The following is a 20852-nucleotide window of genomic DNA, read 5'->3' on the forward strand; positions in this document are numbered from 1 at the left end:
TATTCTTTGTATTTTGCCTAGGGAATTAGCAATGTCCTGGTTCAGATGGCAAGGTATCCCCACCCAGGAGATTGGGGTTCGATCCCTGGGTCCGGAAGATGCCTCCCGTAGAAGGAAATGGCAACCCACTCCAGTATCCTCGCCTGGGAAATGCCACGGACAGAGGAGCCTGATGGGCCGCAGTCCATGGGTCGTATCAAAGTTGGGCTCAATCCAGCAACTACGAACAGAAGTAATTCCAAAGACCACACTCAAGTGTGTGTGTGTGTGTGTGTGTGTGTGTGTGTGTGTCTGTATCTCCTCTTGCCGTCTTGGAGTCTGTCTCGGAATCTTCATGTATTTCTGCCTCTGTATCTCCTGACAGCCAGCCGCCGGCGCGTTCGTCTGGCCCCGGCCTCTCCCAGGCGCTCTGGTTCTGGCTGAGGAGCTTGCGCAGGCCAGCTGTCTCCCTTGGCGTGGGTGCGTGCGAGTGTCTGTGTGTCTGTCTGTGTGCCTGCCTGTGGCTCGTCTGCTCTCTCAGGAAGGTCGAGGGCTTGGCGTGGGGGCAAAGGGGGGGCCTCGGTAGTGCGAAGGGGAGGGGCTGAGGCGCTCCGCTCGACCGCGCCTTCCTGGCTTCTGCTGGGTTTGGGCACCGGACAGGTGCCGCGCAAGTTGGGCGCTCAAGTTTCGCTGCGCCTAGGCCCGCAGGAGGTTCAGAGGCCCCTGGGCCGCGGGGGTTGGGAGGCGGCGGGCGCCGAAGACCGACACCTCCGGGGCCGCGCGGGCCTGAGCAGCGCATGGGATCGGGGGGAGGCCCCGCTCAGCGAGCGCGGCCGGGTCTGGAGTGGCCGCGGGTGGGAGGGCGCCGAGACCTCCACACCCCTCAGCCCAGCCCCTAGGCCCCGCGCGCACGCACGCACGCACGCCCTCCCGGTCAATGGGGGGTCCTGGAAGCCCCTCGGGCCCCCGGGCCCGGCCAGGCGCTTGCTGCTCTGGTGTTGGCGGTGTTCGGGGGGGCGGGCCGGCGTCAGCAGGCTGGAGTCCGGTCGCGGGTCGTGCGGCTCAAGTACAGCACGCCCCGCGACGAGAGGTGTGGCCCGTTGGCCCGACCTGCAGGGCAGAGCGAAAGGGAGGCGAAGCGCAAGGCTCTTAGGGCGCCCCGAGCCAACCGCCACCGTCTCAGGCCCTATCAGCCTGAAGGCGCCCGATCTCGTCTGATCTCGGAAGCTAAGCAGGGTCGGGCCTGGTTAGGATCTTGGATGGGAGACCACCTGGGAATCCCGGGTGCTCGAGGCTTTTTGCCTACCAGAAGAGGTCCTTTAGCCCCCGCCGCGCGTCCCGATTCTTGGATCCCCCCCGCAGCCCCAGCCCCTCCCGGGCCGCGGGGAGCGGGTGGCCGGGGCCCCGACTCGCGCTGCAGACCTGGGTTGCCTCCGCGCGGCCCGCGAGCCCCTCCGCATTCGCATTCGGCTTCCAGGACACCCGACGACCGGCAGTCCCGTCTCCATCTGGGGCTCCTTTGGCTTGCCTCAGGCAATCCCGGGGCTTGCACCGACTCAAGCCAGATCCCCAGCACCCCCCCCCACCCCCTGCCTCGCAGGCCATCGCGCATGCGCATGTGCGCGCGCACGCACAGATAGATGTGCCCAAACGGGGCATCTATCTTGTTCAATTATACTGTGGGTGGATCTATGCCTGGGAGTCGGACTGCTGAACCATAATCTACTTCCACTTTTAGTTCCTTCGGGAACCTCCATAATCTTTTCCATACCGGCTCTACCCACGCCCATTCCTACTCACCGTGGAGGAGAGTTCCCTTTGCTCCACATCTTCTCCAGCCTTGGTTATTGACAGACATCGCAGTGAGGCCCAATCGGACTCATGTGAAGTGGTCCCTCCTTGGAGTTTGGAGTTGAGCCTCTCCAATCATTAGTGATGTGGAGCAAGATGACCTTTTGGAAATGCAGATGCAATGCTGTCACCTCCCTGCTCCAACGGCTCTCGTATTTTCCCAGCATATTGAAGATACGACCACTTCCCTTCAGGCTTGCTCCTCACGTTCTTCTCTGATGTCTTTTGCCTGGAATGCCCTCTGCACTCTTTGGCTTCCATCCCATAGGGCATTTTTCGTTTCTTGAATGTCCTAAGTTTCCCTGGTCACATAGCCTTCCAAGATGCTATTTTCCCTGCCTGAAATTCTTCCTGCATCTCAACCCTGGTTTACCTAGGTTCAACCTATGGACCTCAACGAAATGGTGCCTCTGGAAAGCCTTCCCTGACACCCAGGTTTTGTGGTGAGGGAAGAGGCCCCTCTATAGGTTCTCAAAGGATCTGCCTGTCATGTATCATTAGAGTCGTCTCAGTGAAAGCAGGAACTCTGTGTCTTCTTCTCTCCGCCTTCTATTCCCTGAAACTTATTACATGCCTCCTAGCTCATCGTAGGTGCTCAGTATTTACTTAGTGTGTGAAAGACAGAAAAGCTCTTGGAAGCCTCAAGGGGTCACTTGGCTCGGCACTTTTGATCTCTGTGTATATTTGGCGAGTCAATTCTTTCCTTTCCTGGGTTGATGTGTACACTATATTCGAGGCACAATCTAAGGCATGAAGACATATCCATGCATAGAGGTTCTTGCTTTCAAGGAACTCGTACAGCAGATTTCTACAAGTTAGGGCTTTTCAAATGCTCTAGAAGCATGTGAACGTTCAGTATGCTCCATTTTCATTTCAAAGAAAGATCGTTTGACTTCCATAGCAAAGGTGGAGACCTTCCAACGTTGAGTCCAAGACTTATACCTTGACCATTTCAGGCAAGTCTTGTGGTTCCTTCTGGAGGTGTGTGGCTCTTGCAGAAATGTGAAGATCTTCCATCGTCCTCAGACTTTGGTGTCATTTGCAATCATCCAGAAAGCTTCCAGGTCCAGGTTCCAGACCACCACCACACACAGTCAGTAGCCAACGGAGTGGATTCCAGGAATACGCATTGTTCACCGGCATTACCGTTGATATTGTTGCTGCACACTCAATGCAGTGGGCAGGGCCTGGATTGTCCACTGGGTCTCATGTGGAATGGAAAGAAGGGCTTCCCCCCCCCCACAGACCCCCCACCCCCACTGTTGACAGCCTTGTGACGAGAAACGGTCCCCGAAACAAGAATCAGACAAAGCAGAGAAGCCCAGATGATAGTCCTTGAGATGAAGGAACTAAGCAGCTGGTTGAGATGGCACCAAGGGGAAAGGTTGCTCTTTTTGTCTGCCCCTCTACTCCTTTCTTCCTGGACACCTTAGGGCTTCGTCATGGAGATTTGAAAGAAAGTGCACAAAAGTCATATGTGTTGTATCAAGATTTTGAATTTAACCATCTCTCAAAAAGGAAGAGAGCTTCACCTGCACATGTTTCTTTCAAAAACGTCCATTGCTTTTCAATTCTAGGGTTTCTCTCTTGCCTTGTTCACTTAGCCTTAATAGTAAAAATCAACGAAAACTACATAAAGATTCACAGATACCAAAAAGGACAGCTTCTGTTTCTGAAATCATCTTTCCATTTAGTAGAACACGAGCTCTATTCTTTGTATTTTGCCTAGGGAATTAGCAATGTCCTGGTTCAGATGGCAAGGTATCCCCACCCAGGAGATTGGGGTTCGATCCCTGGGTCCGGAAGATGCCTCCCGTAGAAGGAAATGGCAACCCACTCCAGTATCCTCGCCTGGGAAATGCCACGGACAGAGGAGCCTGATGGGCCGCAGTCCATGGGTCGTATCAAAGTTGGGCTCAATCCAGCAACTACGAACAGAAGTAATTCCAAAGACCACACTCAAGTGTGTGTGTGTGTGTGTGTGTGTGTGTGTGTGTGTCTGTATCTCCTCTTGCCGTCTTGGAGTCTGTCTCGGAATCTTCATGTATTTCTGCCTCTGTATCTCCTGACAGCCAGCCGCCGGCGCGTTCGTCTGGCCCCGGCCTCTCCCAGGCGCTCTGGTTCTGGCTGAGGAGCTTGCGCAGGCCAGCTGTCTCCCTTGGCGTGGGTGCGTGCGAGTGTCTGTGTGTCTGTCTGTGTGCCTGCCTGTGGCTCGTCTGCTCTCTCAGGAAGGTCGAGGGCTTGGCGTGGGGGCAAAGGGGGGGCCTCGGTAGTGCGAAGGGGAGGGGCTGAGGCGCTCCGCTCGACCGCGCCTTCCTGGCTTCTGCTGGGTTTGGGCACCGGACAGGTGCCGCGCAAGTTGGGCGCTCAAGTTTCGCTGCGCCTAGGCCCGCAGGAGGTTCAGAGGCCCCTGGGCCGCGGGGGTTGGGAGGCGGCGGGCGCCGAAGACCGACACCTCCGGGGCCGCGCGGGCCTGAGCAGCGCATGGGATCGGGGGGAGGCCCCGCTCAGCGAGCGCGGCCGGGTCTGGAGTGGCCGCGGGTGGGAGGGCGCCGAGACCTCCACACCCCTCAGCCCAGCCCCAGGCCCCGCGCGCACGCACGCACGCACGCCCTCCCGGTCAATGGGGGGTCCTGGAAGCCCCTCGGGCCCCCGGGCCCGGCCAGGCGCTTGCTGCTCTGGTGTTGGCGGTGTTCGGGGGGGCGGGCCGGCGTCAGCAGGCTGGAGTCCGGTCGCGGGTCGTGCGGCTCAAGTACAGCACGCCCCGCGACGAGAGGTGTGGCCCGTTGGCCCGACCTGCAGGGCAGAGCGAAAGGGAGGCGAAGCGCAAGGCTCTTAGGGCGCCCCGAGCCAACCGCCACCGTCTCAGGCCCTATCAGCCTGAAGGCGCCCGATCTCGTCTGATCTCGGAAGCTAAGCAGGGTCGGGCCTGGTTAGGATCTTGGATGGGAGACCACCTGGGAATCCCGGGTGCTCGAGGCTTTTTGCCTACCAGAAGAGGTCCTTTAGCCCCCGCCGCGCGTCCCGATTCTTGGATCCCCCCCGCAGCCCCAGCCCCTCCCGGGCCGCGGGGAGCGGGTGGCCGGGGCCCCGACTCGCGCTGCAGACCTGGGTTGCCTCCGCGCGGCCCGCGAGCCCCTCCGCATTCGCATTCGGCTTCCAGGACACCCGACGACCGGCAGTCCCGTCTCCATCTGGGGCTCCTTTGGCTTGCCTCAGGCAATCCCGGGGCTTGCACCGACTCAAGCCAGATCCCCAGCACCCCCCCCCACCCCCTGCCTCGCAGGCCATCGCGCATGCGCATGTGCGCGCGCACGCACAGATAGATGTGCCCAAACGGGGCATCTATCTTGTTCAATTATACTGTGGGTGGATCTATGCCTGGGAGTCGGACTGCTGAACCATAATCTACTTCCACTTTTAGTTCCTTCGGGAACCTCCATAATCTTTTCCATACCGGCTCTACCCACGCCCATTCCTACTCACCGTGGAGGAGAGTTCCCTTTGCTCCACATCTTCTCCAGCTTTGGTTATTGACAGACATCGCAGTGAGGCCCAATCGGACTCATGTGAAGTGGTCCCTCCTTGGAGTTTGGAGTTGAGCCTCTCCAATCATTAGTGATGTGGAGCAAGATGACCTTTTGGAAATGCAGATGCAATGCTGTCACCTCCCTGCTCCAACGGCTCTCGTATTTTCCCAGCATATTGAAGATACGACCACTTCCCTTCAGGCTTGCTCCTCACGTTCTTCTCTGATGTCTTTTGCCTGGAATGCCCTCTGCACTCTTTGGCTTCCATCCCATAGGGCATTTTTCGTTTCTTGAATGTCCTAAGTTTCCCTGGTCACATAGCCTTCCAAGATGCTATTTTCCCTGCCTGAAATTCTTCCTGCATCTCAACCCTGGTTTACCTAGGTTCAACCTATGGACCTCAACGAAATGGTGCCTCTGGAAAGCCTTCCCTGACACCCAGGTTTTGTGGTGAGGGAAGAGGCCCCTCTATAGGTTCTCAAAGGATCTGCCTGTCATGTATCATTAGAGTCGTCTCAGTGAAAGCAGGAACTCTGTGTCTTCTTCTCTCCGCCTTCTATTCCCTGAAACTTATTACATGCCTCCTAGCTCATCGTAGGTGCTCAGTATTTACTTAGTGTGTGAAAGACAGAAAAGCTCTTGGAAGCCTCAAGGGGTCACTTGGCTCGGCACTTTTGATCTCTGTGTATATTTGGCGAGTCAATTCTTTCCTTTCCTGGGTTGATGTGTACACTATATTCGAGGCACAATCTAAGGCATGAAGACATATCCATGCATAGAGGTTCTTGCTTTCAAGGAACTCGTACAGCAGATTTCTACAAGTTAGGGCTTTTCAAATGCTCTAGAAGCATGTGAACGTTCAGTATGCTCCATTTTCATTTCAAAGAAAGATCGTTTGACTTCCATAGCAAAGGTGGAGACCTTCCAACGTTGAGTCCAAGACTTATACCTTGACCATTTCAGGCAAGTCTTGTGGTTCCTTCTGGAGGTGTGTGGCTCTTGCAGAAATGTGAAGATCTTCTGTTGGGGGCCAGAGTGAGGTACTCCGCCCATGGCAAAGGTCATGAGGAAGGAGGCTCGACATACGCAAAGGCGGGATCGAGCCTCAGGAGTCCCCCTGGAAATCCTCGAGCATCTACCCCCATAACCAGAGCCTGCCTACTTTACTACTTTGTGCTCACCTACACCTCTGACTTTACGGGGGGCTGTCCCCCACCACCTCTTTTGGAGAAGGAGTTAACTTAGAGCTCCAGTTTATAATAATTCCTGGGCGTGATAAGAGTGTTTTAACCTACAAACTCCTCTGAAGGTTCTCTGGCCTGCCTGACAGGCTTGTCCGGCCACATGTGATCGCTCACAGCCTCCCAACCGTGAGAGGCACAAGATGCTTTAAACCTTCTAAAAACAGGTTCCTTAGAAAAGTTAGAAAACTATTAGTATAAGTATAATGGGCTAATTAGAAATTGTGTTGGTGAAGGGTTTTTCATTTGTTGAGCCAATGTTTGTTGCTAAGTCTCCATATCCCCTGCCCTTACACACATTAATGAATATATAGAATTAACCTTTGATATTAATCACGTTAGACCTTAGGCTAAGTAAATTCTTTCCTTAACTAAAACCCACTACACCCTCACCCTGTAGGAATGTAACTTTATTTGGGTGGCGTCTGTTTTGAGAATAATCAGCCCTGGAGAAATAAGTGTCCTGATTGACTGACCGCTGTCACAAGGAGAGGGTCGTAAATTGTCAGCAGGGCCCCCTGGCCAGAAGATGATGTAACACCCCTAAGACCTCTGTATACATTTGTGTGAAGCACCTGACTTTAATGAAAGTCAGGACTGCTGTCCCCATGTGACTTTTGCATAACATCTCAGTGTATAAAAGTAGACCATGGAAAATAAAGAATTGGGATCAGTTTCTCAAAATACTGGTCTCCCCATGTCGCTCTCTCTCTCACTCTGGTTGAGTCTCCATCTGGAGCGCGGAACCCACCATGCTTACTAATTATGCCTGGGCTTCTAAGATCCGACCGGGGAGGCCTCAGTGTCTCCTCTCCTTCGGGAGAACGGAAGGATGCCTGCGGCCTACGTAAGTGGTGCAAACTTCTTGTCTTGAAGTTTTATTGGTCTCCCGCGTAAACCAAGCCACTCAGCCTCTTTTCTCCACTGAATTTTCCTACTGAGCTATCCTCATCCTATTACTCTTTATATCTTTGATAAAATATTTAAATAAATAAATAGGTCGCCGACACCGTCCCCGCTTCGAATACCCTGGATCAGCCGGGGCAGGACCCCGGCAATCTTCCATCGTCCTCAGACTTTGGTGTCATTTGCAATCATCCAGAAAGCTTCCAGGTCTAGGTTCCAGACCACCACCACACACAGTCAGTAGTCAACGGAGTGGATTCCAGGAATACGCATTGTTCACCGGCATTACCGTTGATATTGTTGCTGCACACTCAATGCAGTGGGCAGGGCCTGGATTGTCCACTGGGTCTCATGTGGAATGGAAAGAAGGGCTCCCCACCCCCCACAGACCCCCCACCCCCACTGTTGACAGCCTTGTGACGAGAAACGGTCCCCGAAACAAGAATCAGACAAAGCAGAGAAGCCCAGGTGATAGTCCTTGAGATGAAGGAACTAAGCAGCTGGTTGAGATGGCAACAAGGGGAAAGGTTGCTCTTTTTGTCTGCCCCTCTACTCCTTTCTTCCTGGACACCTTAGGGCTTCGTCATGGAGATTTGAAAGAAAGTGCACAAAAGTCATATGTGTTGTATCAAGATTTTGAATTTAACCATCTCTCAAAAAGGAAGAGAGCTTCACCTGCACATGTTTCTTTCAAAAACGTCCATTGCTTTTCAATTCTAGGGTTTCTCTCTTGCCTTGTTCACTTAGCCTTAATAGTAAAAATCAACGAAAACTACATAAAGATTCACAGATACCAAAAAGGACAGCTTCTGTTTCTGAAATCATCTTTCCATTTAGTAGAACACGAGCTCTATTCTTTGTATTTTGCCTAGGGAATTAGCAATGTCCTGGTTCAGATGGCAAGGTATCCCCACCCAGGAGATTGGGGTTCGATCCCTGGGTCCGGAAGATGCCTCCCGTAGAAGGAAATGGCAACCCACTCCAGTATCCTCGCCTGGGAAATGCCACGGACAGAGGAGCCTGATGGGCCGCAGTCCATGGGTCGTATCAAAGTTGGGCTCAATCCAGCAACTACGAACAGAAGTAATTCCAAAGACCACACTCAAGTGTGTGTGTGTGTGTGTGTGTGTGTGTGTGTGTCTGTATCTCCTCTTGCCGTCTTGGAGTCTGTCTCGGAATCTTCATGTATTTCTGCCTCTGTATCTCCTGACAGCCAGCCGCCGGCGCGTTCGTCTGGCCCCGGCCTCTCCCAGGCGCTCTGGTTCTGGCTGAGGAGCTTGCGCAGGCCAGCTGTCTCCCTTGGCGTGGGTGCGTGCGAGTGTCTGTGTGTCTGTCTGTGTGCCTGCCTGTGGCTCGTCTGCTCTCTCAGGAAGGTCGAGGGCTTGGCGTGGGGGCAAAGGGGGGGCCTCGGTAGTGCGAAGGGGAGGGGCTGAGGCGCTCCGCTCGACCGCGCCTTCCTGGCTTCTGCTGGGTTTGGGCACCGGACAGGTGCCGCGCAAGTTGGGCGCTCAAGTTTCGCTGCGCCTAGGCCCGCAGGAGGTTCAGAGGCCCCTGGGCCGCGGGGGTTGGGAGGCGGCGGGCGCCGAAGACCGACACCTCCGGGGCCGCGCGGGCCTGAGCAGCGCATGGGATCGGGGGGAGGCCCCGCTCAGCGAGCGCGGCCGGGTCTGGAGTGGCCGCGGGTGGGAGGGCGCCGAGACCTCCACACCCCTCAGCCCAGCCCCTAGGCCCCGCGCGCACGCACGCACGCACGCCCTCCCGGTCAATGGGGGGTCCTGGAAGCCCCTCGGGCCCCCGGGCCCGGCCAGGCGCTTGCTGCTCTGGTGTTGGCGGTGTTCGGGGGGGCGGGCCGGCGTCAGCAGGCTGGAGTCCGGTCGCGGGTCGTGCGGCTCAAGTACAGCACGCCCCGCGACGAGAGGTGTGGCCCGTTGGCCCGACCTGCAGGGCAGAGCGAAAGGGAGGCGAAGCGCAAGGCTCTTAGGGCGCCCCGAGCCAACCGCCACCGTCTCAGGCCCTATCAGCCTGAAGGCGCCCGATCTCGTCTGATCTCGGAAGCTAAGCAGGGTCGGGCCTGGTTAGGATCTTGGATGGGAGACCACCTGGGAATCCCGGGTGCTCGAGGCTTTTTGCCTACCAGAAGAGGTCCTTTAGCCCCCGCCGCGCGTCCCGATTCTTGGATCCCCCCCGCAGCCCCAGCCCCTCCCGGGCCGCGGGGAGCGGGTGGCCGGGGCCCCGACTCGCGCTGCAGACCTGGGTTGCCTCCGCGCGGCCCGCGAGCCCCTCCGCATTCGCATTCGGCTTCCAGGACACCCGACGACCGGCAGTCCCGTCTCCATCTGGGGCTCCTTTGGCTTGCCTCAGGCAATCCCGGGGCTTGCACCGACTCAAGCCAGATCCCCAGCACCCCCCCCCACCCCCTGCCTCGCAGGCCATCGCGCATGCGCATGTGCGCGCGCACGCACAGATAGATGTGCCCAAACGGGGCATCTATCTTGTTCAATTATACTGTGGGTGGATCTATGCCTGGGAGTCGGACTGCTGAACCATAATCTACTTCCACTTTTAGTTCCTTCGGGAACCTCCATAATCTTTTCCATACCGGCTCTACCCACGCCCATTCCTACTCACCGTGGAGGAGAGTTCCCTTTGCTCCACATCTTCTCCAGCTTTGGTTATTGACAGACATCGCAGTGAGGCCCAATCGGACTCATGTGAAGTGGTCCCTCCTTGGAGTTTGGAGTTGAGCCTCTCCAATCATTAGTGATGTGGAGCAAGATGACCTTTTGGAAATGCAGATGCAATGCTGTCACCTCCCTGCTCCAACGGCTCTCGTATTTTCCCAGCATATTGAAGATACGACCACTTCCCTTCAGGCTTGCTCCTCACGTTCTTCTCTGATGTCTTTTGCCTGGAATGCCCTCTGCACTCTTTGGCTTCCATCCCATAGGGCATTTTTCGTTTCTTGAATGTCCTAAGTTTCCCTGGTCACATAGCCTTCCAAGATGCTATTTTCCCTGCCTGAAATTCTTCCTGCATCTCAACCCTGGTTTACCTAGGTTCAACCTATGGACCTCAACGAAATGGTGCCTCTGGAAAGCCTTCCCTGACACCCAGGTTTTGTGGTGAGGGAAGAGGCCCCTCTATAGGTTCTCAAAGGATCTGCCTGTCATGTATCATTAGAGTCGTCTCAGTGAAAGCAGGAACTCTGTGTCTTCTTCTCTCCGCCTTCTATTCCCTGAAACTTATTACATGCCTCCTAGCTCATCGTAGGTGCTCAGTATTTACTTAGTGTGTGAAAGACAGAAAAGCTCTTGGAAGCCTCAAGGGGTCACTTGGCTCGGCACTTTTGATCTCTGTGTATATTTGGCGAGTCAATTCTTTCCTTTCCTGGGTTGATGTGTACACTATATTCGAGGCACAATCTAAGGCATGAAGACATATCCATACATAGAGGTTCTTGCTTTCAAGGAACTCGTACAGCAGATTTCTACAAGTTAGGGCTTTTCAAATGCTCTAGAAGCATGTGAACGTTCAGTATGCTCCATTTTCATTTCAAAGAAAGATCGTTTGACTTCCATAGCAAAGGTGGAGACCTTCCAACGTTGAGTCCAAGACTTATACCTTGACCATTTCAGGCAAGTCTTGTGGTTCCTTCTGGAGGTGTGTGGCTCTTGCAGAAATGTGAAGATCTTCCATCGTCCTCAGACTTTGGTGTCATTTGCAATCATCCAGAAAGCTTCCAGGTCCAGGTTCCAGACCACCACCACACACAGTCAGTAGCCAACGGAGTGGATTCCAGGAATACGCATTGTTCACCGGCATTACCGTTGATATTGTTGCTGCACACTCAATGCAGTGGGCAGGGCCTGGATTGTCCACTGGGTCTCATGTGGAATGGAAAGAAGGGCTTCCCCACCCCCCACAGACCCCCCACCCCCACTGTTGACAGCCTTGTGACGAGAAACGGTCCCCGAAACAAGAATCAGACAAAGCAGAGAAGCCCAGATGATAGTCCTTGAGATGAAGGAACTAAGCAGCTGGTTGAGATGGCACCAAGGGGAAAGGTTGCTCTTTTTGTCTGCCCCTCTACTCCTTTCTTCCTGGACACCTTAGGGCTTCGTCATGGAGATTTGAAAGAAAGTGCACAAAAGTCATATGTGTTGAATCAAGATTTTGAATTTAACCATCTCTCAAAAAGGAAGAGAGCTTCACCTGCACATGTTTCTTTCAAAAACGTCCATTGCTTTTCAATTCTAGGGTTTCTCTCTTGCCTTGTTCACTTAGCCTTAATAGTAAAAATCAACGAAAACTACATAAAGATTCACAGATACCAAAAAGGACAGCTTCTGTTTCTGAAATCATCTTTCCATTTAGTAGAACACGAGCTCTATTCTTTGTATTTTGCCTAGGGAATTAGCAATGTCCTGGTTCAGATGGCAAGGTATCCCCACCCAGGAGATTGGGGTTCGATCCCTGGGTCCGGAAGATGCCTCCCGTAGAAGGAAATGGCAACCCACTCCAGTATCCTCGCCTGGGAAATGCCACGGACAGAGGAGCCTGATGGGCCGCAGTCCATGGGTCGTATCAAAGTTGGGCTCAATCCAGCAACTACGAACAGAAGTAATTCCAAAGACCACACTCAAGTGTGTGTGTGTGTGTGTGTGTGTGTGTGTGTCTGTATCTCCTCTTGCCGTCTTGGAGTCTGTCTCGGAATCTTCATGTATTTCTGCCTCTGTATCTCCTGACAGCCAGCCGCCGGCGCGTTCGTCTGGCCCCGGCCTCTCCCAGGCGCTCTGGTTCTGGCTGAGGAGCTTGCGCAGGCCAGCTGTCTCCCTTGGCGTGGGTGCGTGCGAGTGTCTGTGTGTCTGTCTGTGTGCCTGCCTGTGGCTCGTCTGCTCTCTCAGGAAGGTCGAGGGCTTGGCGTGGGGGCAAAGGGGGGGCCTCGGTAGTGCGAAGGGGAGGGGCTGAGGCGCTCCGCTCGACCGCGCCTTCCTGGCTTCTGCTGGGTTTGGGCACCGGACAGGTGCCGCGCAAGTTGGGCGCTCAAGTTTCGCTGCGCCTAGGCCCGCAGGAGGTTCAGAGGCCCCTGGGCCGCGGGGGTTGGGAGGCGGCGGGCGCCGAAGACCGACACCTCCGGGGCCGCGCGGGCCTGAGCAGCGCATGGGATCGGGGGGAGGCCCCGCTCAGCGAGCGCGGCCGGGTCTGGAGTGGCCGCGGGTGGGAGGGCGCCGAGACCTCCACACCCCTCAGCCCAGCCCCTAGGCCCCGCGCGCACGCACGCACGCACGCCCTCCCGGTCAATGGGGGGTCCTGGAAGCCCCTCGGGCCCCCGGGCCCGGCCAGGCGCTTGCTGCTCTGGTGTTGGCGGTGTTCGGGGGGGCGGGCCGGCGTCAGCAGGCTGGAGTCCGGTCGCGGGTCGTGCGGCTCAAGTACAGCACGCCCCGCGACGAGAGGTGTGGCCCGTTGGCCCGACCTGCAGGGCAGAGCGAAAGGGAGGCGAAGCGCAAGGCTCTTAGGGCGCCCCGAGCCAACCGCCACCGTCTCAGGCCCTATCAGCCTGAAGGCGCCCGATCTCGTCTGATCTCGGAAGCTAAGCAGGGTCGGGCCTGGTTAGGATCTTGGATGGGAGACCACCTGGGAATCCCGGGTGCTCGAGGCTTTTTGCCTACCAGAAGAGGTCCTTTAGCCCCCGCCGCGCGTCCCGATTCTTGGATCCCCCCCGCAGCCCCAGCCCCTCCCGGGCCGCGGGGAGCGGGTGGCCGGGGCCCCGACTCGCGCTGCAGACCTGGGTTGCCTCCGCGCGGCCCGCGAGCCCCTCCGCATTCGCATTCGGCTTCCAGGACACCCGACGACCGGCAGTCCCGTCTCCATCTGGGGCTCCTTTGGCTTGCCTCAGGCAATCCCGGGGCTTGCACCGACTCAAGCCAGATCCCCAGCACCCCCCCCCACCCCCTGCCTCGCAGGCCATCGCGCATGCGCATGTGCGCGCGCACGCACAGATAGATGTGCCCAAACGGGGCATCTATCTTGTTCAATTATACTGTGGGTGGATCTATGCCTGGGAGTCGGACTGCTGAACCATAATCTACTTCCACTTTTAGTTCCTTCGGGAACCTCCATAATCTTTTCCATACCGGCTCTACCCACGCCCATTCCTACTCACCGTGGAGGAGAGTTCCCTTTGCTCCACATCTTCTCCAGCTGTGGTTATTGACAGACATCGCAGTGAGGCCCAATCGGACTCATGTGAAGTGGTCCCTCCTTGGAGTTTGGAGTTGAGCCTCTCCAATCATTAGTGATGTGGAGCAAGATGACCTTTTGGAAATGCAGATGCAATGCTGTCACCTCCCTGCTCCAACGGCTCTCGTATTTTCCCAGCATATTGAAGATACGACCACTTCCCTTCAGGCTTGCTCCTCACGTTCTTCTCTGATGTCTTTTGCCTGGAATGCCCTCTGCACTCTTTGGCTTCCATCCCATAGGGCATTTTTCGTTTCTTGAATGTCCTAAGTTTCCCTGGTCACATAGCCTTCCAAGATGCTATTTTCCCTGCCTGAAATTCTTCCTGCATCTCAACCCTGGTTTACCTAGGTTCAACCTATGGACCTCAACGAAATGGTGCCTCTGGAAAGCCTTCCCTGACACCCAGGTTTTGTGGTGAGGGAAGAGGCCCCTCTATAGGTTCTCAAAGGATCTGCCTGTCATGTATCATTAGAGTCGTCTCAGTGAAAGCAGGAACTCTGTGTCTTCTTCTCTCCGCCTTCTATTCCCTGAAACTTATTACATGCCTCCTAGCTCATCGTAGGTGCTCAGTATTTACTTAGTGTGTGAAAGACAGAAAAGCTCTTGGAAGCCTCAAGGGGTCACTTGGCTCGGCACTTTTGATCTCTGTGTATATTTGGCGAGTCAATTCTTTCCTTTCCTGGGTTGATGTGTACACTATATTCGAGGCACAATCTAAGGCATGAAGACATATCCATGCATAGAGGTTCTTGCTTTCAAGGAACTCGTACAGCAGATTTCTACAAGTTAGGGCTTTTCAAATGCTCTAGAAGCATGTGAACGTTCAGTATGCTCCATTTTCATTTCAAAGAAAGATCGTTTGACTTCCATAGCAAAGGTGGAGACCTTCCAACGTTGAGTCCAAGACTTATACCTTGACCATTTCAGGCAAGTCTTGTGGTTCCTTCTGGAGGTGTGTGGCTCTTGCAGAAATGTGAAGATCTTCCATCGTCCTCAGACTTTGGTGTCATTTGCAATCATCCAGAAAGCTTCCAGGTCCAGGTTCCAGACCACCACCACACACAGTCAGTAGCCAACGGAGTGGATTCCAGGAATACGCATTGTTCACCGGCATTACCGTTGATATTGTTGCTGCACACTCAATGCAGTGGGCAGGGCCTGGATTGTCCACTGGGTCTCATGTGGAATGGAAAGAAGGGCTCCCCACCCCCCACAGACCCCCCACCCCCACTGTTGACAGCCTTGTGACGAGAAACGGTCCCCGAAACAAGAATCAGACAAAGCAGAGAAGCCCAGATGATAGTCCTTGAGATGAAGGAACTAAGCAGCTGGTTGAGATGGCACCAAGGGGAAAGGTTGCTCTTTTTGTCTGCCCCTCTACTCCTTTCTTCCTGGACACCTTAGGGCTTCGTCATGGAGATTTGAAAGAAAGTGCACAAAAGTCATATGTGTTGAATCAAGATTTTGAATTTAACCATCTCTCAAAAAGGAAGAGAGCTTCACCTGCACATGTTTCTTTCAAAAACGTCCATTGCTTTTCAATTCTAGGGTTTCTCTCTTGCCTTGTTCACTTAGCCTTAATAGTAAAAATCAACGAAAACTACATAAAGATTCACAGATACCAAAAAGGACAGCTTCTGTTTCTGAAATCATCTTTCCATTTAGTAGAACACGAGCTCTATTCTTTGTATTTTGCCTAGGGAATTAGCAATGTCCTGGTTCAGATGGCAAGGTATCCCCACCCAGGAGATTGGGGTTCGATCCCTGGGTCCGGAAGATGCCTCCCGTAGAAGGAAATGGCAACCCACTCCAGTATCCTCGCCTGGGAAATGCCACGGACAGAGGAGCCTGATGGGCCGCAGTCCATGGGTCGTATCAAAGTTGGGCTCAATCCAGCAACTACGAACAGAAGTAATTCCAAAGACCACACTCAAGTGTGTGTGTGTGTGTGTGTGTGTGTGTGTGTGTGTCTGTATCTCCTCTTGCCGTCTTGGAGTCTGTCTCGGAATCTTCATGTATTTCTGCCTCTGTATCTCCTGACAGCCAGCCGCCGGCGCGTTCGTCTGGCCCCGGCCTCTCCCAGGCGCTCTGGTTCTGGCTGAGGAGCTTGCGCAGGCCAGCTGTCTCCCTTGGCGTGGGTGCGTGCGAGTGTCTGTGTGTCTGTCTGTGTGCCTGCCTGTGGCTCGTCTGCTCTCTCAGGAAGGTCGAGGGCTTGGCGTGGGGGCAAAGGGGGGGCCTCGGTAGTGCGAAGGGGAGGGGCTGAGGCGCTCCGCTCGACCGCGCCTTCCTGGCTTCTGCTGGGTTTGGGCACCGGACAGGTGCCGCGCAAGTTGGGCGCTCAAGTTTCGCTGCGCCTAGGCCCGCAGGAGGTTCAGAGGCCCCTGGGCCGCGGGGGTTGGGAGGCGGCGGGCGCCGAAGACCGACACCTCCGGGGCCGCGCGGGCCTGAGCAGCGCATGGGATCGGGGGGAGGCCCCGCTCAGCGAGCGCGGCCGGGTCTGGAGTGGCCGCGGGTGGGAGGGCGCCGAGACCTCCACACCCCTCAGCCCAGCCCCTAGGCCCCGCGCGCACGCACGCACGCACGCCCTCCCGGTCAATGGGGGGTCCTGGAAGCCCCTCGGGCCCCCGGGCCCGGCCAGGCGCTTGCTGCTCTGGTGTTGGCGGTGTTCGGGGGGGCGGGCCGGCGTCAGCAGGCTGGAGTCCGGTCGCGGGTCGTGCGGCTCAAGTACAGCACGCCCCGCGACGAGAGGTGTGGCCCGTTGGCCCGACCTGCAGGGCAGAGCGAAAGGGAGGCGAAGCGCAAGGCTCTTAGGGCGCCCCGAGCCAACCGCCACCGTCTCAGGCCCTATCAGCCTGAAGGCGCCCGATCTCGTCTGATCTCGGAAGCTAAGCAGGGTCGGGCCTGGTTAGGATCTTGGATGGGAGACCACCTGGGAATCCCGGGTGCTCGAGGCTTTTTGCCTACCAGAAGAGGTCCTTTAGCCCCCGCCGCGCGTCCCGATTCTTGGATCCCCCCCGCAGCCCCAGCCCCTCCCGGGCCGCGGGGAGCGGCTGGCCGGGGCCCCGACTCGCGCTGCAGACCTGGGTTGCCTCCGCGCGGCCCGCGAGCCCCTCCGCATTCGCATTCGGCTTCCAGGACACCCGACGACCGGCAGTCCCGTCTCCATCTGGGGCTCCTTTGGCTTGCCTCAGGCAATCCCGGGGCTTGCACCGACTCAAGCCAGATCCCCAGCACCCCCCCCCACCCCCTGCCTCGCAGGCCATCGCGCATGCGCATGTGCGCGCGCACGCACAGATAGATGTGCCCAAACGGGGCATCTATCTTGTTCAATTATACTGTGGGTGGATCTATGCCTGGGAGTCGGACTGCTGAACCATAATCTACTTCCACTTTTAGTTCCTTCGGGAACCTCCATAATCTTTTCCATACCGGCTCTACCCACGCCCATTCCTACTCACCGTGGAGGAGAGTTCCCTTTGCTCCACATCTTCTCCAGCTTGGTTATTGACAGACATCGCAGTGAGGCCCAATCGGACTCATGTGAAGTGGTCCCTCCTTGGAGTTTGGAGTTGAGCCTCTCCAATCATTAGTGATGTGGAGCAAGATGACCTTTTGGAAATGCAGATGCAATGCTGTCACCTCCCTGCTCCAACGGCTCTCGTATTTTCCCAGCATATTGAAGATACGACCACTTCCCTTCAGGCTTGCTCCTCACGTTCTTCTCTGATGTCTTTTGCCTGGAATGCCCTCTGCACTCTTTGGCTTCCATCCCATAGGGCATTTTTCGTTTCTTGAATGTCCTAAGTTTCCCTGGTCACATAGCCTTCCAAGATGCTATTTTCCCTGCCTGAAATTCTTCCTGCATCTCAACCCTGGTTTACCTAGGTTCAACCTATGGACCTCAACGAAATGGTGCCTCTGGAAAGCCTTCCCTGACACCCAGGTTTTGTGGTGAGGGAAGAGGCCCCTCTATAGGTTCTCAAAGGATCTGCCTGTCATGTATCATTAGAGTCGTCTCAGTGAAAGCAGGAACTCTGTGTCTTCTTCTCTCCGCCTTCTATTCCCTGAAACTTATTACATGCCTCCTAGCTCATCGTAGGTGCTCAGTATTTACTTAGTGTGTGAAAGACAGAAAAGCTCTTGGAAGCCTCAAGGGGTCACTTGGCTCGGCACTTTTGATCTCTGTGTATATTTGGCGAGTCAATTCTTTCCTTTCCTGGGTTGATGTGTACACTATATTCGAGGCACAATCTAAGGCATGAAGACATATCCATGCATAGAGGTTCTTGCTTTCAAGGAACTCGTACAGCAGATTTCTACAAGTTAGGGCTTTTCAAATGCTCTAGAAGCATGTGAACGTTCAGTATGCTCCATTTTCATTTCAAAGAAAGATCGTTTGACTTCCATAGCAAAGGTGGAGACCTTCCAACGTTGAGTCCAAGACTTATACCTTGACCATTTCAGGCAAGTCTTGTGGTTCCTTCTGGAGGTGTGTGGCTCTTGCAGAAATGTGAAGATCTTCCATCGTCCTCAGACTTTGGTGTCATTTGCAATCATCCAGAAAGCTTCCAGGTCCAGGTTCCAGACCACCACCACACACAGTCAGTAGCCAACGGAGTGGATTCCAGGAATACGCATTGTTCACCGGCATTACCGTTGATATTGTTGCTGCACACTCAATGCAGTGGGCAGGGCCTGGATTGTCCACTGGGTCTCATGTGGAATGGAAAGAAGGGCTCCCCACCCCCCACAGACCCCCCACCCCCACTGTTGACAGCCTTGTGACGAGAAACGGTCCCCGAAACAAGAATCAGACAAAGCAGAGAAGCCCAGATGATAGTCCTTGAGATGAAGGAACTAAGCAGCTGGTTGAGATGGCACCAAGGGGAAAGGTTGCTCTTTTTGTCTGCCCCTCTACTCCTTTCTTCCTGGACACCTTAGGGCTTCGTCATGGAGATTTGAAAGAAAGTGCACAAAAGTCATATGTGTTGTATCAAGATTTTGAATTTAACCATCTCTCAAAAAGGAAGAGAGCTTCACCTGCACATGTTTCTTTCAAAAACGTCCATTGCTTTTCAATTCTAGGGTTTCTCTCTTGCCTTGTTCACTTAGCCTTAATAGTAAAAATCAACGAAAACTACATAAAGATTCACAGATACCAAAAAGGACAGCTTCTGTTTCTGAAATCATCTTTCCATTTAGTAGAACACGAGCTCTATTCTTTGTATTTTGCCTAGGGAATTAGCAATGTCCTGGTTCAGATGGCAAGGTATCCCCACCCAGGAGATTGGGGTTCGATCCCTGGGTCCGGAAGATGCCTCCCGTAGAAGGAAATGGCAACCCACTCCAGTATCCTCGCCTGGGAAATGCCACGGACAGAGGAGCCTGATGGGCCGCAGTCCATGGGTCGTATCAAAGTTGGGCTCAATCCAGCAACTACGAACAGAAGTAATTCCAAAGACCACACTCAAGTGTGTGTGTGTGTGTGTGTGTGTGTGTGTGTGTCTGTATCTCCTCTTGCCGTCTTGGAGTCTGTCTCGGAATCTTCATGTATTTCTGCCTCTGTATCTCCTGACAGCCAGCCGCCGGCGCGTTCGTCTGGCCCCGGCCTCTCCCAGGCGCTCTGGTTCTGGCTGAGGAGCTTGCGCAGGCCAGCTGTCTCCCTTGGCGTGGGTGCGTGCGAGTGTCTGTGTGTCTGTCTGTGTGCCTGCCTGTGGCTCGTCTGCTCTCTCAGGAAGGTCGAGGGCTTGGCGTGGGGGCAAAGGGGGGGCCTCGGTAGTGCGAAGGGGAGGGGCTGAGGCGCTCCGCTCGACCGCGCCTTCCTGGCTTCTGGTGGGTTTGGGCACCGGACAGGTGCCGCGCAAGTTGGGCGCTCAAGTTTCGCTGCACCTAGGCCCGCAGGAGGTTCAGAGGCCCCTGGGCCGCGGGGGTTGGGAGGCGGCGGGCGCCGAAGACCGACACCTCCGGGGCCGCGCGGGCCTGAGCAGCGCATGGGATCGGGGGGAGGCCCCGCTCAGCGAGCGCGGCCGGGTCTGGAGTGGCCGCGGGTGGGAGGGCGCCGAGACCTCCACACCCCTCAGCCCAGCCCCCAGGCCCCGCGCGCACGCACGCACGCACGCCCTCCCGGTCAATGGGGGGTCCTGGAAGCCCCTCGGGCCCCCGGGCCCGGCCAGGCGCTTGCTGCTCTGGTGTTGGCGGTGTTCGGGGGGGCGGGCCGGCGTCAGCAGGCTGGAGTCCGGTCGCGGGTCGTGCGGCTCAAGTACAGCACGCCCCGCGACGAGAGGTGTGGCCCGTTGGCCCGACCTGCAGGGCAGAGCGAAAGGGAGGCGAAGCGCAAGGCTCTTAGGGCGCCCCGAGCCAACCGCCACCGGCTCCGGCCCTATCAGCCTGAAGGCGCCCGATCTCGTCTGATCTCGGAAGCTAAGCAGGGTCGGGCCTGGTTAGGATCTTGGATGGGAGACCACCTGGGAATCCCGGGTGCTCGAGGCTTTTTGCCTACCAGAAGAGGTCCTTTAGCCCCCGCCGCGCGTCCCGATTCTTGCATCCCCCCCGCAGCCCCAGCCCCTCCCGGGCCGCGGGGAGCGGCTGGCCGGGGCCCCGACTCCCGCTGCAGACCTGGGTTGCCTCCGCGCGGCCCGCGAGCCCCTCCGCATTCGCATTCGGCTTCCAGGACACCCGACGACCGGCAGTCCCGTCTCCATCTGGGGCTCCTTTGGCTTGCCTCAGGCAATCCCGGGGCTTGCACCGACTCAAGCCAGATCCCCAGCACCCCCCCCCACCCCCTGCCTCGCAGGCCATCGCGCATGCGCATGTGCGCGCGCACGCACAGATAGATGTGCCCAAACGGGGCATCTATCTTGTTCAATTATACTGTGGGTGGATCTATGCCTGGGAGTCGGACTGCTGAACCATAATCTACTTCCACTTTTAGTTCCTTCGGGAACCTCCATAATCTTTTCCATACCGGCTCTACCCACGCCCATTCCTACTCACCGTGGAGGAGAGTTCCCTTTGCTCCACATCTTCTCCAGCTTGGTTATTGACAGACATCGCAGTGAGGCCCAATCGGACTCATGTGAAGTGGTCCCTCCTTGGAGTTTGG

General features: G+C 56.0%; 6 pseudogenes; all 6 read left to right on the forward strand.

Moving 5' to 3' along the window:
• The first annotated feature begins 1155 nt into the window (after window positions 1-1155).
• LOC113889126 lies at window positions 1156-1275 on the forward strand (annotated as a pseudogene).
• A 3417-nt stretch (window positions 1276-4692) lies between these two features.
• LOC113889127 lies at window positions 4693-4812 on the forward strand (annotated as a pseudogene).
• Window positions 4813-9511: 4699 nt separating this feature from the next.
• On the forward strand, window positions 9512-9631 carry LOC113889118 (annotated as a pseudogene).
• Window positions 9632-13046: 3415 nt separating this feature from the next.
• Window positions 13047-13166, forward strand: LOC113889119 (annotated as a pseudogene).
• Window positions 13167-16584: 3418 nt separating this feature from the next.
• LOC113889120 lies at window positions 16585-16704 on the forward strand (annotated as a pseudogene).
• Window positions 16705-20119: 3415 nt separating this feature from the next.
• Window positions 20120-20239, forward strand: LOC113889122 (annotated as a pseudogene).
• The last annotated feature ends 613 nt before the right edge of the window (window positions 20240-20852 follow it).

This window comes from Bos indicus x Bos taurus, unplaced genomic scaffold (assembly GCF_003369695.1).
Source record: "Bos indicus x Bos taurus breed Angus x Brahman F1 hybrid unplaced genomic scaffold, Bos_hybrid_MaternalHap_v2.0 tig00003530_arrow_arrow_obj, whole genome shotgun sequence".
NCBI lineage: Eukaryota > Metazoa > Chordata > Mammalia > Artiodactyla > Bovidae > Bos > Bos indicus x Bos taurus.